Raw genomic sequence first — 12,165 nt, 5'->3', positions numbered from 1 at the left:
CAGAAATACATAAAATACTTTCTATATTTAAATGAAATTTACTCTTCAAGGTTGTATTTAAAAATGTTAACTATCATTAAAAATATAAATGAATAATCCGGGTTAGTAATGTAGAAAAATGTGTTATGTATATGGATTTATTTTTAAGACCTCTGTAAAGCTGTTTCTAAGAAATTTGCTATCAATTCATCTTAAATATAAAGACATACATATCTGTTTTATATTCATCTTTGGTGTTTTCTTGAATTCTTTTAACCAATATGTGTTTAGTAATATAATGTAAAATTGTACGTAATATACAACAATCAGACGTCTCTATTATCTTTCATTTAACCCGCTTCAAATCTGGTTTTATTGCTATTCTTCAAAGAAAACCCATGAACATTAGGGAACGTGGCTTTAATTAGAAGTAATTTCTATGTTGACTTATACCTTTGAAGAACAGTTGCTCATTTTTTCAACTAAATTAGATTTTTTATGTTGTCCTGAGAAAAAAAGACAGGGCAGAATTGTATTTCTCATTCTAAAGTCAGGTGGTGAGATTGCCTATAAACTAGTCGGTAACCGAGGCTCTTGTGGTCTTATCTACAACTTTTTATAGGAATAAGTCTCTATAAAGTCAAATTTACCAACTCGATTGGGGAGCTTTCTTTTTCGAAAGACCCTGATAAGTAAACAAGCAGCTACCTGAGATGAACTAATTTGAAAGTAAGGCTGCTGCAAAACAAAAAAAAAAAAAATGAGTCATAATGATAAACAGTTTTTCTCTCTGTTTCCTCCTTTGTCTTTTTTTAACCATCAAGTTTAAAGCTTCTACAGTGCTTTTTTTTCTACTTTATAGGAGACAACTGACATTCTGTGGTAAATGGAAGAAAGAGCAGAGCAGAACTGAAAATCCTCTAATGCACTGACACTAACTTGCCCTCTATTGTTGAAAATGAGCAGGCAATCATGATTGTTCATCAAATGGCTCCTAATGCAGTTAAAGCATTCAGCTATAATTTCTCCTTGCATTTATAATTACTGTCATAGACTGCACACCTCAGTGAGCAGATTAAAGCTATAAACTATTTAGCCGTAGCTTTAAGATGAGGAACTTGATTTGTCTGGCAGCAGTTATTTGTTAGAGAGCTTGACACTTCACATAAAAATGACTCAACTTGATGAAGAACAATGCAGTTTAAGCAATGCAGTGATTTTAAATCAGTCATTATACCACGCCCTGTAAGAATTGCAAAGCAATTTGTTAAATGATATATAGGACACATAGATAACTGTATGTGTTAAGTATACCAAAATAGAAATTTTTTTTTTCTTCTGTGCATTTTATTTTCTCATCCCTCTGAAACAGTAGGAGCTGCTCTGAACATCATGTTCCACTATTAGCCTATATTTGTGTTACATGGGCAAGGACAATTGCTTAAATTAGTAGTCCAAAACCATATTTTAGAGAATTTAGCTTGCTCTTCATCTTTCGTTTCTTCTTGGCAACAAATACTAAAAACTGAGAGGTCCTTTTAGGAGAATCAAACATGCTGGGATGTAGCTGCCTGCAGCTGTGGCCACCACAATTCTGTAAGCAGAATTTACCATCAAAAGTGAGAGTTCTGCTCATCTTGTCATCAGCTGGAAAGAGAGGGTTCATTGCAATGAAAGCTTTGATTACGCAGTTGGAATGGAACTTTTCTGACAGCATCTTGTTGGAAAGTGATGACCTCACGATGGTAAAAGAAAAGTGGAGAAGTCCCATTTTAAAATAGACTTTTGTTGGTATAAACTGGGTAAAATTGCTGAGCGCCACAAAGGTGAGAAGGAAGAGGAATAGATTGGCTTTTCTGCTATGCTGAGGGAGTCACAAAGCCCATCCTCAGCAAGGGACAGCGTCCAACCCATAACTCCTCCCTCAAAATAGTCCTGTTACGGTAAAGCCTCAGTTCCCCTAATCCTTTGAAATGCATCACTGTTTCCCCAAAGTGGTAGATGAGGATGTTTTTTTTTATTTAGCACTTTTAAATCTTCACCATTTTCCTGGGTAGTTGGGTTTTTTTTTTTTTCAATGTACCAGTAGTCCTTGTAAAACCAATAATAGTGAGTTCTTGGCTTCCCTGAGATGATGATCAGATTCTCCCAGATGATACTTCAGAGTGTGTCAGCACAAATACATCACTGCAGATTTACTCGCTTTTTATGAATCCTACAGGTTGCTATTACGATCAGTATTATTTAACATTGCATTAGCACATCCAACCCACTAGGTCAACCCATATTGTTTCTAGGCTCTGTATAAGCATACTGTATATGACAGTTCCTGCCCCAAAAGGCAGGAACTCTTCTGCTCACAAAGCAACAGCAACTTCTAAGTGTTTCAACTAGATTTTAACTGACCTTGAATAGCACCTACATCCTCAAGCATTCATTATTCATAAGGATACCAAAATCTTGCCCTCTCCCTGCTGCGTCTGTTATTATTAAGTGCTACAACCTTCATAATCCATAGCAGAAGGTTTTTACCCAGTGAGATTGCAAAGGAAAGATATCTGAGTCTTGTTTATACATTTTATACTTCAGCAATCTGATGGCAAAGACCAATAACAAAAGGAAAAGATGTGAGCAGTATCCAGCCCTCAAAAGCACCTTTCAATAAAAATAATGTAATTTAGCAGGATAATCACTCAGTGCAAATGTGATGGAGCACAGATGGAAAATGAGGAAAATTATAGATATAGCTTTATGAGAGGAGGAAAGGAGGAAGAGATTTTTCACTATTTATTGGGATAATGAACAGATAATTCACGATTATTAAGCTGTAGTCATCAGGCCTCATTCTGGCATTTCTTTCCATCTTCTCAGTCCGGATCTGGGTCTGTTTGTGCATCTAGGCAGGATCCACCGGCCAGGGAAGGATCAGGCCTTTATGCTAGTTCTCATACATCAGCAGAATCACATAGGATTTACACCAGCGCATCTTCAGCTTAGAACTTTGCCTGTGAGAAAAGGAATGAGGCTGAACAAGCAACGCACAGCGCAGAGTTTATGTTGTAGTTGTGACGGTGTTTCTTTTTTTCAAGAGCATCTCACCTTTGGGCAACGGGCAGCAGATCCTGAGTTAACAGTAAAACACTGCAACAGGCAGCAAACTCACAGCCCCTGAGAGAGCCGAGGGGACCGATGCTCCATTCTGTCAAATTCCTGTGCCTGCAGAGCCAGGTTTTCCCAAAAGCGTGAGTTGGCCAAGCCCTTGAAGGTGTGAGGTGGCAAGAAGGCTTCCAGCACTCAAGTGTGCAAGAGGAATCCTGCTCTGGGGCGCAGCGTTGGCTCTGTCAGCTCTCCGCCCCGGCAGACGGACAGACGGGACAGCCACGGGTCATGGCAGAGGCTGAGCAGGAGGAGGGTGCATCGGGTGCTGGAGACAGAGGGAACGGTGGCAGTTGTGGAGTGGAGGGAAGGAGGGAGATGTGGCCAGGAGGGGACTTGTTCATTCTGGTAAATTTATACAATCTCTTTATTAAAACAAAACAATTCCTCCTCCCCTCCAAAATGCCTCCTTGCCAGCACTGAGCACGGGCTCTTCTGCCCAGGGTCAGCACTCGCAGGACTGGGGGAGGGAAGGATGGGGGAGTGGAGGAGGTTGTCATGTCTAATGAATACCCTGAATGTATCGAGATATATATTTTTTTCATTTCAGAAAAGGTTCCATTAAGAGGGAGACAGCCCTAACATGTGCTTTGGCCCCTCATCAGATTTATGAGTATTTGCTCTGCTCTTTAATAGGAAACTCTGCAGCAACTGCCACCTTGCCTGCTCTCCCTGAGATACACAGTGGCTTCTCGGGGAAATGCACTTCATTATTAATGTGAATTTGTACGTTTTTATGACACTGCTTGGGGGAAGGGGCAGGCAGAGATTTCCTGGTGATATATGCTCATTTCTAACCATTTATTGTCCCAGACAACTGAAGAACAATGATAAACATTGTTATAGAAAGTGGAGGCTGCCACAGTGACATTTTTGAAGGGAAAGGAGAGGTGGCTAGAATGGCTTTGATGGGGTTGTTTCCATCCACTCCACCTCCTCCAGCATCTGTGTGAGATCAAGCGACAGAATGGTCTGTGTGGTAGCAGTCACTGCCTCCCCTCACCTGCCTTTCTCAGCTGAGCCAAGACCATTTGCTCAGTCCTTCGCTACCGCAGAGGGGGTAGAGATGAAGGAGAAAGGGGTTCATCCTTTGGGAAGCCTGTACTGCAGAGGATCACAGAGTCCCCATGTCCCTGTACCCCAGCAGCCTCTTTTCTCTTTATTATCAAGTGACCGGCATGGAGACACTGTGCTCACAGCAGCAGCTGCAAGGCAAAGCGGGCCAGCAAGAGAAAGGCAAGGGCAGGGGGACATGGTTTACCAGGGTGTTCTCAGCATTTTCTGCCATGAAGGCAGTTTCTGCTGCCACACTCATCCATGATTAACACAACCATGCTAGACCTCCAGGAGGCAATGAAAATTGTGGGTTTCGGTTGCATTGGAGAACCACAAAAGTTCAGCCTTCAAACTCACCCAAAACAGAGAGATCAAGAAGGCCATGACCTCCACGTGCTCTTTTGTTCCTCCCTTCTCCCACTTTTCCCAGCAGTGCTCTGCACCGTCTGGTGAAGGTCAACATCACATTTCACTGCCTGTGACATGCGGTCCCTCAGACTCCAAAAGCCCCAGTGCTGGAGGGAGCTTCCCTGGTCCCCATTGGGATGTTCACTCTCTGCGTCTCTGCCAGGCTGAACTTTCTCTGTGCCGTGGAGTCTGTAGCCTCCAGCTATAAGTGAACGATTGCCATGTTTTGTGTTCATATTCTATTCCCTAGCCCTAAGTATGCACAATCCTTTGTAACAGGAGATGTCCCCGACAGCTGAACACTGCTAAGACTTTCCTTATGACATTTTTCTGTTCTTCTTATAGCTGAATAGGAGCGTGATAAGAATGTCAGAATAGGCGTACAGGGTTAGGTCAAAGGTCTATGTGTCCATACTATCTCTGTCATGACCAATATGATTGAAAGAACAGGACGGACATGTGGTACCATTCCCAGAGTGCTCTCCCAGCCTCCAGATTTACAGTTCAGGGATTTCTTCAGCTGGGGGAAGTTATCTGCCTCTGCTCCCAGAGATGCAGAGGACATGCAAGAGGCCTTCCTGATAGCTGCAGAAACTTGGGCACAACTGCGAGGCTTCTTGGGGTGGGATCTGGAGGTGCCCCATCCGAAGACAGGGAGCAGAGGATGTACAAACCAGCCCATGGCAGTCAGAATTGTGCTGAGCCTTCATGCTTGCTCTTCACACGTGGCTAAAGAAGAAATCACAGCTAGAGTGCAGAAGTGATACCAAGCTCCCAGACTTAAGGGCATCATACTTTATTCACAGAATCACAGAATGGTTGGGTTTGGGAGGGACCTCTGGAGATCATCTAAAGCAGGTTCACCTAGAGCAGGCGGCACAGGAACGCATCCAGGTGATTTTGAATATCTCCAGAGAAGGATACTCTCTGGGTATCCTGCTCCAGTATTCTGTCACTCTCCATTCTCTGTTGGACTTTCCCTGGGGGTTTCCCATGATGTGATAAAAATGCCACCCTCAAAAAATTTTTCTCTCTCAACTTTATGCAGAGCAGGACTTGCAGTCTTGCTGCAAAGCTTATACAAGCAAGGACCAGCAATTAAGAGGAGGCCAAAACTGCTTGTTTGTTGCACATGGGTAATACTAGTTTGTTCCCATCTGCATTTGCTTTATGCTTTTCTAAACCTCCAAACCACTCTGCGTGCAGGTAAAAGCATTTTTCCCCTCTCCTGTTGGAGAACTGTTGAGATCACAAATATGAAGCTCCTGTTTTCATAGCCATTTAATGAAAACTCAGAAGCACTCCCTGTTTCTGAAAAAAAAACAGGTTTATACATGAATTACCTGAAATTACCTACTCAATACATGTGAACAATGTCCTGGTGTAACGCACAACTGCTAGTAGTTATCTCCATTTCACAGCTACACCTTTCCACTTCTATCTTATTGCGAGCCAAGGTTTAGAAGACTCTGTCCAGTTCCTGTTCTTTTACACAGGAGAAGGGCAAAGCTTGGTACTTCCTTCACGCTTGCTCAGCTCAGGGGCAAACAGCTGCCCGTGGATCAGTCTTCAGCAGAGCTCACCCTAGACAGGACATACAGATAGATAGCCTGTGGGTGGGCTTCCAGTTCAGCAATTCACTTTCCTCCATAATCCTGTGGATCTCTGATCTGTTGGCCTTGGCTTTTCACAGTGCAAGACTCAGGTTTGTCATCCAGGGAAAAAGCGATAGGGGAGGTATTTCTGTTTATTTGATCAGTGGTTTTTTAAAACATTGTCTTTGCTCCCAGGAATTATGTGGTGGCCTTCTTCTATAAATCACAAATGCACAAGAAAATAACTCTCAGTACTTTTCCAAAGAGATTAGGGTGAAAGTTCCTACATTCATATTTCATGTCTGGAAAAAAAATATCAACAAGAGTGATAAGTATAGCCAAAAGGAGTGTAAAAGCACACCCTGTCATTTGTTTTCCATGTGCCATATGTTTTCTGAATCCTGCACCTCCCACATACAAATTGCATGCAATAATGTGGGGTGCACACATTACTCAGGATTATTTAGTTAAACCCTGCTAATATAGAGGGAATTAACTTAGATAAAGTCAAGCCACTGTGCTTTGTTTTTGGTTTGTTTTTTTTTTTTTCTTATTCCGGATTCACAGAGTAGAAAATTAAAGATCCCACCGTGCCAGGCATCATGTCATTTGGTTTTAATTTAATTCATCTCTTCAATTCTCCCTGTTTCTCCTTGAGTATCATCAGTAGGTGGTCCAAGCATCAACCAGAAGATTTACTGGCAAGACTAAATGTATGAACACTATGAACACATTGTTTTTCCGATATGATTCAATGACCTTTTTGGTGTTCCCATAGCTGTTGAAATCTTCCACAATAATTCCCTTTGGAAGCCAAAGCTTCTGTTGATCAGGTGATAGCTGATGCAAATGTCAAATGTCAATAAATTTGTAATCCATAAATGTAATACTTGATGCTGGAGTACAGCGAGGTTAACCGGAGTGCAGCAGGAGGCAACTAAGAGATGAGCTACGTCTTCTTATAGTGATCAGGAAACAAACAGGAAAGGAATGCCACCTCCAAAACGTCTCCATAGCCAAGCTTTTTTCCTTTTCGATACTCCCTGTTCTCCCTGCATGTTTTCTGAATTGCTGTTCTTTGACAAAAGAGGGGTTTATGGCTCACATTTGACAGGGTGAGTCTGGTGATGCAGGAGGTTCTGTTAATTGTTCTGCTTTTGACTCATAGTATGAGGCTGGAATTTAACTTCTCTGTTTCTAAAGGAACTCTTTACAGTCCAGAGGTTTCGGTCTTCAGAGTTTGATCCTGGAAATTATTAGTTATGCAAGATATTCCAGTAAATTAACGAGACCACTTATATAACTTAGGTGTTGCAGGAATGAGTCATGACTCATTTATAGTTTTAAGATGCTCGGAAAGGGTGAGCCATGTATGAAGCCTGATTTTATATACAATAAAGACATAAGAACAATCACATAATTTCCCAAGAGTTTTTCTTAGAGGCCCTCCACTTTGACCTTTGACTCTGAAAAGCTCCAGTTTGTTTGACATTGAAAAAAAGCAAATGTGTGAATACAGTGCCATGAGCATTTGCACTTTGAACATGCTGGGCTGAACACAGCTGAACTGGAAAAGGCTGCAACAGCTAATGTACTGGGAAAGTGTAACAGAGGCATTTACTTAATAACTCAACTAATTCCTTTAGCTCACCTTGTAGAGGTTTAACCTTTGAATGAGAGAGTCCCTAGTTCAAAATCCTGTGTCTCCTCTGTCCTCATGTTAATTTTTAAATTATATATCATTGTTGAGAGGCCCTCGTGTTGAGCATTACAAGCTATTTTTCATGTCTAAAATGGGGAATTATAACTGAACATTAGCTACTGGCTATAAATCACACAGAACAAAGTGGCATCTGCATCTACTCAGTAACAAGAGTGGGAGAATTGTAACTTACTTAAAACGAGACAGGAAAGAGGACATAAATGCAGTAGCAGAGATAATTGTGACTTGAGAAAACTAATGGTCTTCCCACCGGGTGATGCTCTGGGCTCCTGTTCTCTGCAGCACTCCGCACCCAATGCTGTAGTGCACAGTCACAGCAGGAGCTCCTTCAATCTGGAGGGCAAACACAAAGCTGTTTCCCTCCTGCCTCCAACGCCACGTAACATACTCTGGTTGTGCTGGGCCGGGGTTGAAGTAGGGAAAAGCCTTTCCAGAGTCTGGAAATAGCACTTGGCCTGTTGCTTTCCCCATCTTCATCCTCCATCAGCAGGTACGAGCAAGCAGTGACCACAGTTCCCTCTCCCTGGGACGTGCTTTATTTCTAATTGTAGCTAAAGGTGAGGTGAGGAGGAGGCAACACGAGGCTGTTAACAGAGCAGTTATCGAGGCTGCTGGGTACAGCTCCTCTGCTGCTCAGCTCACCAGGCAGGAAATGCCGCTGCTCCTCTGCCTTTCTGAACGGCCTACAGTGTTATTGTAAAAGACACCAAAATAAGTGTAAAGTCTTGCTGAGCCTGGTCTGCTGGCCTTTCTTCTCCCCCCACCCTGTAAATTTTTTTGTCCGCTCACTATTGAGAAATCTTCCAAGACCCCTTGTGTCCTCACTAGGGCAACCAAGATCTACCTGTCGTCCCATGTCGCTGGAAACTATTCGGTGTTTTTCTAAGGGAGAGGTCATCTTGAACAGCACCTTGCACAGTGCACTCTTGTGTCTGCTGTTGGGTTTGAGCCCCAATGCATCAAAGAGCTTAAATTTTAAAAAAGCCAACAATACATAGATTCATAGAATTACTAGACTGGAAAAGACCTTTGAGATCATCAAGTACAACCCTACGTGTCCACTACTAAATCATATCGCTAAGCCTCAGGCTAATATTTTAGCCTAAGAAGCCAGGGGTTGCTACCTGTCTGTTCAGATATTCCTCATCTGAGGGTCATACACCTTCATCTGTGCAGCACCAGCCGCTGGACCTGCTTAACAAACTACCCGAACTGAACGTAGCCGGGGGTTTAGGAGTAGTTCTCCCTGCAATGCAGGTCTCTTCTTGAAAAGAGCGCAGAACTCTGTAAAGAGATTTTACTGGAAATAAAGCTCTAGGCTTCTTTCATGACAGGCATTAAAAGCAGTTTTTACAGCTAGGCCAGGTCAGCGTTCCGGCAGGAGGCATTTGCTCAGGAGCTGCCAGCAGGACAGGGGGACCAGGAATCCCCCTGCTGCTGCCGGGTGAAGGTGACCTGCTGACTGATGCAAGATCCTTTTCTGCTCCCTTGTTCGGTGTCTTCATGCAGAAAGTGGTGCAGGTGTTTCCAGGATTAAATTCAACAGTCAATACTTTATGTCCCTCGCAGCTTCCTAACAAATCCTGGCCTCTCGCTAGCGCTCCATCCCAGCAGTGCTCCCCAAGCAGTAGGGTTGTGTTCCGTTTGCGCAGTGCCAAGCACAATGAGTTTCTGGTCCAGGAGTGGTCTCTGAGCAACAGTAATTGTAATCGGTGCTTTGCTGATTAGTGGCAAACTTAAGAATGGTCTTAAAAGCTTTGCAGAATGGAGGCCTGTGTGCTAAGTATTTATTAAGCTGTTCAGCAGTAATTCAGACAGCTGAGAATTGTTGAGGAGCTGGTCTAATTGAGTGGCTAAATCATAGTTGCACTGTGATTCTGAGGTACGAACCGTATAGTCTACACCCAATGGGTGAGGTTATATGGTCAGATTCCTGCTGATGGTCAGTTTCTATCATAAAATTTAAAATTACAACTTGCACCATAAAGCTACTGCCTCAAATTTATTATATATTGCGGCACAACAAGCAAATTAATACTAGGTGCAGTATATGCCCAGACATTAATGTGAGCAGAGGATGAAATATTCTCCTCCCAGCTCATCGGTACACGTTCCCTTCAGAGCAGAATTGAATTGGCCAGAATCACCAACGGGTAGGAAGTCAGCAGGGGTGTTGTCTTGCGTGGTGCTGGGCTCCTGGCTCTGGGTGCATAGGAAGGACATCCCACACCTCGCAGCGTAAGACTCCAGGGCTTCTGAACTTGAAGTTCTGCTCGGCGTATCATGCATGCAAGAGCTGAGCTCTCAGCAAAATCTTTTTAATATTCGTCATAAAGAATCACAGCTGTGAAAAGCAAACTAGGGAAGGAGAGTGGGAACAGGCAGGCGCTCTCCCTTGGACTGGTGTAAATCAAGAGTAACTCCACTGCAAGTCTGCAGAATGATGTTGCTGTCACTTGAACATCAGACCAGAATCAACCCCTTTACCTGCAACAGACGAACGAAATATCTTACAACTGTGTGTCCAGAAGCCTGCTAAGCTTCTTGCAGAGCTGCTGTCAGTATGCCCAGGGCAGAAGCATATTTTTTTCTTACTGTTGTACATAAGGGCTCTGCTGCAGCCGACAACATGAAATGTGTTAGTTCGGTTTGTTCAAAATGGAGTGTGTTTGTTAAGTGTTGCCTCTTTGATGTTGCACTGCCATCTCCATCTTTGTCATCATTGCCCATCTTTTTCAATCTAATGAACTCAAACCATCAGTGCAACTTAAGTTCGGCTGTCTGTTCTTGCATAGTTAATATTAAAAATGTACTAACAGTGTGGCTGCGAAATCAAATTATGCACATAAATATGCTGGCATAGCAGAGGAGGCGGCAGAAGCTGAAGTTAGCAACATTGATGCCAGTTCACATTTGCAAATCAACCGTCAATCTGTCATTAAACATGTTATCAAATGATGATAAGTGTATGCTTCTTGCTTGCATTGGCGCGCTTATTCCCGATGTTGATGTGCATTAATGGGATAATGTGCATTAACATAGTCTTGCTTGGATGAACACAAAACATTTTTTATCCGTCTCAGTTTGTTTCCCCCTGTGGCCCCCAAGTAAGTGTTTTGTGTTATCAAATTGCCAAAAAATGGGAAAACACATTACTTTTAATTAGCAAAAATTTTGAATCTTTTTTTTTTTTTTTTAATTTTTATCCAGACTATCTCCCGTGTGTTGTCAGTCGAGGTTGAGGGGGGACACAAAAAACCCTTGCACTGCCTTCTTTAAGTAAAACGATTAATGTCAGAAACTCAGAGACTGACAATTATGTGCTGTCTTAATGCACTGGCCTTTCATCTGCAGTCCCTGCTTTTGACACGAGTGATGGTTTCAGTTCAGCAATATGAAAGGCAGGAAAGGAAATGATCTCAGGCATTCCCAGCCCGTTGTGTGGTGCTGCACTCAAACATGGCAAGCGGTCCTGGAGCTGGCTTCCTTTAACAGTTTTGCGTATGAGCTGGCAACGGCTGTACCTAGAGATAAAACAAAAAGCTGAAGAAGAGCACGCCTGCTCAAGGAGGTAACTGAGTTTCTGAAGGAACTTCCCACACATTTGCCTGACTCCGTTATTCCCTCCTGCGGGATGCTGTATCGCCAGGGTTCCACTCGTGGTACACGCCGCCAGTAAACTTTCAGGAAAGTGAAAAAAAAAAAAATCCTAATTGGAAAGAACAGAAAGTGTCTGAAGGTATAAAGCCATGAAATGAGCCCGATCATCACCCCATGATGGAGCAAGTGCGCGCCCATCTCGCAGCACAGGACATGAGGCTTCAGCTCGTCACCCGCCTGGGAGGGCTCCATCGCTCGGGCAGTGATTTGAACAACAGTCCATAATATTATTTTTGCTTATTGCTTCTATTTAGAATTGAGTTGTATACCCAGGCTTTTGGAAAAAAAAGTTAGGGGTGGAGCTTCACCCGAGCAGGAAAAGCATCTTTCACCCTTCTAGAGCTTTAAGCTTTTCAAACTCTTTCTAAAATGTAAATGAAGTAAAATTCCTCCCCCTCTTGGAGATCATCCATTCCTTTAAGCATATGTCTTTCATATTTATGCAACGGGGGCAAAATTATGATTGTTTATGCAGGTTTTTACAGTAAAATGATGATAATAATTAAAAGCAACATGGATAATGTCTGGTCCTGTTCAAAACACCAGGAATTCTTTCAGGAGTTTTCCTAGGACTTTACCAGTAGTGTT

The 12,165-nt window shown here is 42.8% G+C and overlaps 1 protein-coding gene across 4 annotated transcripts in view; it reads left to right on the top strand.

The window, feature by feature from the left end:
• TSHZ2 (teashirt zinc finger homeobox 2) overlaps positions 1 to 12,165 on the top strand; it is a 228,119-nt gene that overhangs the window by 140,909 nt on the left and 75,045 nt on the right. The window contains exon 3 of one of the 4 annotated variants that reach the window (XM_054081329.1): positions 842 to 857. The exons of the other annotated variants lie outside the window; for them this stretch is intronic. The gene's annotated coding sequence lies outside the window, so the exon portion shown is untranslated. Of the gene's footprint in view, positions 1 to 841; positions 858 to 12,165 lie in introns of those variants that run through there. 4 annotated transcript variants of the gene reach the window in all.

The sequence above is a fragment of the Cuculus canorus genome, chromosome 16, assembly GCF_017976375.1.
Source record: "Cuculus canorus isolate bCucCan1 chromosome 16, bCucCan1.pri, whole genome shotgun sequence".
NCBI lineage: Eukaryota > Metazoa > Chordata > Aves > Cuculiformes > Cuculidae > Cuculus > Cuculus canorus.
Note: the sequence above shows the minus strand (reverse complement) of the source record. Positions and strands in the feature narration are given on the sequence as shown.